General features: G+C 33.1%; 1 long non-coding RNA gene across 2 annotated transcripts; it reads left to right on the top strand.

Annotated features, from left to right (window-relative positions):
* The first annotated feature begins 731 nt into the window (after positions 1-731).
* Positions 732-5,237, top strand: LOC117684154 (uncharacterized). Of its 2 annotated transcripts, XR_010707622.1 has the most exons (6): positions 732-754; positions 1,667-1,795; positions 3,668-3,806; positions 3,941-4,064; positions 4,314-4,395; positions 4,774-5,237. It is a non-coding gene; the product is annotated as an uncharacterized lncRNA (long non-coding RNA). The 2 variants fall into 2 exon arrangements; XR_010707621.1 differs by lacking the exon at positions 732-754 and having other exon boundaries at positions 1,555-1,795.
* Positions 5,238-5,669: the final 432 nt, after the last annotated feature.

Genomic DNA, 5,669 nt, shown 5'->3' with positions numbered 1-5,669 from the left:
ATGCTGAAAATACTCACTATTAAATATATTCAGAGTATACATGGGGATTATGTTGACTTGTACGATATATATCATTTTTCAAAAATAAAGATGCTACATGTACACTGTACGTACATTTATACATGTATGTGTTTATCATAAAAAAATGAAAAAAAAATCCTTGCATTGATAATTTACAGTACATCATCGTAAATACAAAGAAATATAATTCATGGGATTTTTTTTATGACCCACACATATCAAAGGGTTTCACTATCATCTGTCAAAGTCTGTGTCCATGTTAGAAACCCTTGGTATACAACTGAGGGACTGTCTCCCTCAGAGGGTAAGCGTATATATAACGACCAGTCAGACATCAGTGATTACGAAGAAACGTACATTAAAGAAGAAGGTTCATTTCCACTTCAAATATTAGCAAAATGGTATTCGTTAAGTAAATTGTAAATGATTTTTTGATTTTATTTACTGTAATTGTCTCACTACAACTTCTTCCCCATTTCAACTCTTTTTTAAAAGATATTTTTGCACTATTTGCACATTGAACAATTTTAATATTATTCCTACAACACACAAAAACAATATGAAAAGAAACGAAAAGACAACATCTTGGTCCATGAGGAAATGAAAAAAGTTTCCACTTGTCCATGTAGTTACTAGAAGAAGTATTGAGTGGTGAGAAATTTGGGTCCTAAAGTATATAGAGATGTCCAATATAATATGATCATTGTTACAGGACGGACAAAGTCGTGGAAACGTGACTGCATGCCGATTTTTGTGCTTTTGATTTACACTGCACAGTTAATCACCTTAGTTTTGGAGATAGAGAGGTGTTGAGAGGGAGCATGGCATGGTTGAGACGAGTGGCAGTTCCTTGTGCTCTGTAAAGCGTTAAACTGCTACACCATACAGAATAAGTACTGCAGAGTTTATTGTGCTTCTCTCATCAATCTATATTGTATGTAGCAGAACTGAAAACAGTTGGTTTGTCTTTTAAAATTGAAATGTGACCATGTTTGTAGCTTTCTTCACCTGTGTCTTGTATCTAGGCTAAAAGGAAGTCCTCTTTATACAGGAATAGTTTTTACCTCAAAAAGACAGTACTTTTATAACTGGTTTATTTCCGAACAAATACATGTAATTGATTGCATGAGCTTTTTATTGATGAAGAAATAATCAATTACTTTAAACTACTCAAAAGTTTGTGCACTTAAACCATTGCTGGCTTTTTTTTAGCTCTGAAATTATCCTTTTATAATGAATGTAGAAATTGCACATCTAGGCTAAAAGAAACTCCTCTTTATACAGGAATAGTTTTTACCTCAAAAAGACAGTACTTTTATGACTGGTTTATTTCCGAACAAATATCAACCAAAATTAATTCCAGCTTTTTTGTGACATTGAATATTTTGAGAATTTTTTAACTGAGATCTGTATTCTGATTTGTATTCTGAATCTTGATGTGTATGTGGTGCCTTATTCTTTTCATTGAGGAGGAAAAAGCATTTTTTTATGATTACCCATAGCGTACATTTTATTGAACGTGAAAGTAAATAAAAGAGGGGTAAATGGGAATTGGTCCTTGTAAGGTCTATCGATGATAAATGTGCGAGTAGAGATGTATTTAGAATTGTGTGTGATGTATGGCTGTTCTGTTTCTGCTGAACAGCTTGTGGGGCTAGATACAAGACAAGGCCGGGTCTACAGTACCATTACAATCATTTCCATAACGGCATGATCGAAGATGAAACGGTTCCATCGCCTCAGTCCCCCGCCAGGGCCTTTAGTCGGACTGCTGGTTGGTATTTATAAACGGTGTGTCATGTTATGTTGCTTGCACACCAATTCGGGGTGTCATATGTCGGCTTGTTCTTGTATGCATCAGTTGTCAAGTTTGGTAATTCCTACGTTCTAAGGTGAGCTGATGATGAAAAGTCAATTTTTTTAATTTATTTTTTTGGGGGGGGGGGGGGGATTGATCATTTTTAAATTAGATTTTTTATGCCAATAATAACTGATGTTAAAAGGCTAGCTCCACCTATATTTATTGTCTCAGCTTATATGCTTTAATAACATTGTATTTGTACACTTTTATAAAACAATTTAGGAAGTAAAAATGGTAATCAGGGGTTGTATTGGAAGTTGTATAAACCAGATTTTTAATGTATGTAAATCAAGTTTCAGCAAATCTATTGTTTTGTGGTGAAAAAGTTTATGTGTATTCATAGCTTTTTTCTATACAGGTTTTATGTACATTTTTTGATTGTCAGCTATTTAAGTAATCTGCATGCCTTAATATTCAGAAATTGTTACAATATACAATTATTGTACATTTTGTTTTTTGTTTTATGTACAATGTATTTGGTACTCCCATGGTTGATGTATTGTAATTCTGCATGCCATTTTGTGTATAACATTTGAGACAGTACTAGATGTAGACAATTATTCCCAGTTTTTGTTTTCAGTCCTTAAATCCCTTGTTGCTTCTTCGTCTGGTACAGTGGCAGATATTTGTAATATGAGACTGGCTATGGTTGTAGCATTTCTAAACTTACTGACAATGTAAACAACATCTTGATTGTTCTGAATGTTCTTTGACAAGATTCCTACTGCACCAATAGGATGATAACCACCACAATCAGATATCTGTAACATTGACCGATCACAGGCACCTGTAAACGACCCAAGTATGTCTTCAACTTTCTATAAAAAACACTCTGCAATAGAACTGTCATATCTCTCTCACCATTAACAGAAATGTGATGACTTTTTTAAAGCTTTCAGCTTCATGTCTGAGCCAAATCTTGTTATTTACTCATGACTATAAAACAAAGATACCACGAAGACCATTATTTACTACATGATTATAAAACGATTTCACGATGACCATCATTCCACGTTTACATGCAGTTTTATATATACATTTCAACTACATAATCTACTCACGCATTAGTGTGGATTTTTCCTTACTAATACTGACAAATGCTTGTGTAGTTTTCTAATTTTCAGATAAACACCACATACACCTTTAAACAGAAGGAACATTTCCAGAAGATACATAATGTGTCAAAACTAATAACAAAAATTATTCAGATTTTCTATAAATTCAAAATACATATCTTTGTTAGGTAAATAGAACATTCTGAAATTGATTGAGCCTTAAGTACTGAGAGTGGATTTATTCAAGTTGTAGATACACAAAAAAGAGAGAAACACTATTTGGTATATGCCCATGATTACCTTTATATGGAGTAAAAATTTAAGTTTGCTATAAATGTCAGCAGTTTCCATCCTCAAATTTTCCATTACAAGATTGTTATCTTTTGGGGGAAGAAATGTATGGCAAAACCAAAATGGTGTAGAACGGGCATTTCTGAATGGACCCATTAATACAACAGTGTTGAGTTGTTTGTTAATTTTGTGAACAATCCAGAGTGTTGTCGGTCACTGTGTGTTGTGGGGAGTGGCATTACTAGTACTTAATGTTTGGATTAGATTTAGCCTGGCCAATTGTAATAGAGGGATCTAGTGTTGAAATGGTTATATTTTTATTTTGTTTGAAATTCATTTGCATGTTAATTTATCTATTTTGTAAAAGATTTTGGTTAATGTTTTTCTTACTGCATGCGCAGAGTATGGGTGTATCGTTGATTTAATGTGTATCTCGTAGAAAAGAGTGGGCGCTTAGGAATGGACAAGCAAGACATCTCAGCCAACAACTACTGCGGTTTCTTTGGGCGACTCGGAGGAGAACAAGAAGACCAATCAGCCAGAGGAGCTGGTCTCCTGTAGCGATTGTAGTAGGTCAGGTGTGTATCTCAGGATTCTCGTATTATCACTGTATATAAACGTACAAACAATAAGATAATATCACTATATGAAAACATTAAAAACGTTTTTTAAAATCATTATAACAATTGATTTACAATTTTTTGATATGCAGGAAACTGACAGGTCACCCCACTTGCCTGCAGTTTACATCAAATATGATAATTTCTGTGAGGAAGTATTCCTGGCAGTGCATAGAGTGCAAGTCCTGTTGACTTTGTGGGACATCAGATAATGATGTAAGAGACTATATGATATTTGAATTCACAATTCTAATGCTTCTGTACCAAATGGAATATTAATAAGATAAAAGATTTTGATAATATAATTGTATGAACAATATTTTTGCTCCACTTTTGAAAAAGTTAAAAGGCAAATTTTTATATGATTCATTATACACAAGTTTATTATTAAATTGTTATTTGTTTGACTGAACCAGTTGTTATTCTGTATTTTCATTTTATTAATGATTGGTAATTGATTGACAGGACCAGTTGTTATTCTGTGACGACTGCGACAGAGGTTATCATATGTACTGTCTGAACCCACCCCTTTCAGAACCTCCAGAGGGTAAGGACATTCATATCTCGATTATAATGTACCGCGCCAGGTTAAAGTATAAACAAATGTTTTACTATTAACTCTCACACATGCAAGAATAACTGTAATAATCACATATAGCTCACATCTCATATGTTAGGGTACATTCCTCAATAGGTTTAAATGATAAAGGACAGAACTTCATGCATGTATTATACATGTACAATATACATATATGTAAAATCTTCTTGTCCATACCTCAATAGTTTCCAGCTTGCTTTTTGGTGTAAGATATAAAAGGTCAGATTCTCTTATTAGAGTTCCAGCTTTGGCAATTTCTCTGATTTGCATAGGATTAAATATTGCTTTTGTGAATGTATACGATGTGTTGATTTATTTATTTCTCAGGGAACTGGAGTTGACATTTATGCATTGAAGACTTCCATGGTGGAAAAAACCACAAGGAATGCAGTCATAGGAAATCTCATCCAGATACTGTCATCTCATACTTTGTCATTGTTCATTCAGCACTATATGTAATATATGTCATTGATGTTGATGTACATGTAAACCATACACTCCCCTGTTATACCCAACTTTGAAATGTAAGATAAATTTTACGTGATCATAAAAATAGAGACACTTCAAGCTGAACAATTTTGGATTCAAGATGTCCTCTACGTCAGATTCCAAATGCTGCATGATTTTTGACTTTAAAGGCAATTGCTTCAGATTTTCTTTTATACAAGATGGAAAAGAAGAAAAACTTGAAAATAATGGATATCTAGTATTTTTAAAAATTTAGTATGATATGGTTACATTGTTTGTGCTTTATGTAAATTTTGTTGTCTATATATGTATAATAAAGATACAGCCTGAATTTTATCTTCCAAAATATATTTTCAGTTCTAATTATATAAAATAGTTCAGTTTGACTGTATTTAAGTGATTCCTTTAAGTATCTAAAAAAAATAACATGCTTTAATATGTTTCCACATGAACATTTAAAAAAAATATACATCTAAACTTAAAAAAGTGGTGGTAAAAATAAGTTTAGGTGTAGCTAACATTAACTTGTAAAAAGAGAAATGTTGAATATTTAGCACCGATAAAGTGTAAGTATTTTGGAGTCCATAGCTTGTCTCTAGCTTCTGGTGCTAGGCGGAAGTGAGTCTTGGACTCCCTTTGGACGGGACATTGTTTAATTTCATGATATCACCAAGCTTAAATCAAATTCCAGCGGGATGGATTTTATCAGTGCAGATATTTTAAAACACACAACATCAGGGGTCTACAGCGGGGTC

This window comes from Magallana gigas, chromosome 7, assembly GCF_963853765.1.
Source record: "Magallana gigas chromosome 7, xbMagGiga1.1, whole genome shotgun sequence".
NCBI classification, from domain to species: domain Eukaryota; kingdom Metazoa; phylum Mollusca; class Bivalvia; order Ostreida; family Ostreidae; genus Magallana; species Magallana gigas.
Note: the sequence above shows the minus strand (reverse complement) of the source record. Positions and strands in the feature narration are given on the sequence as shown.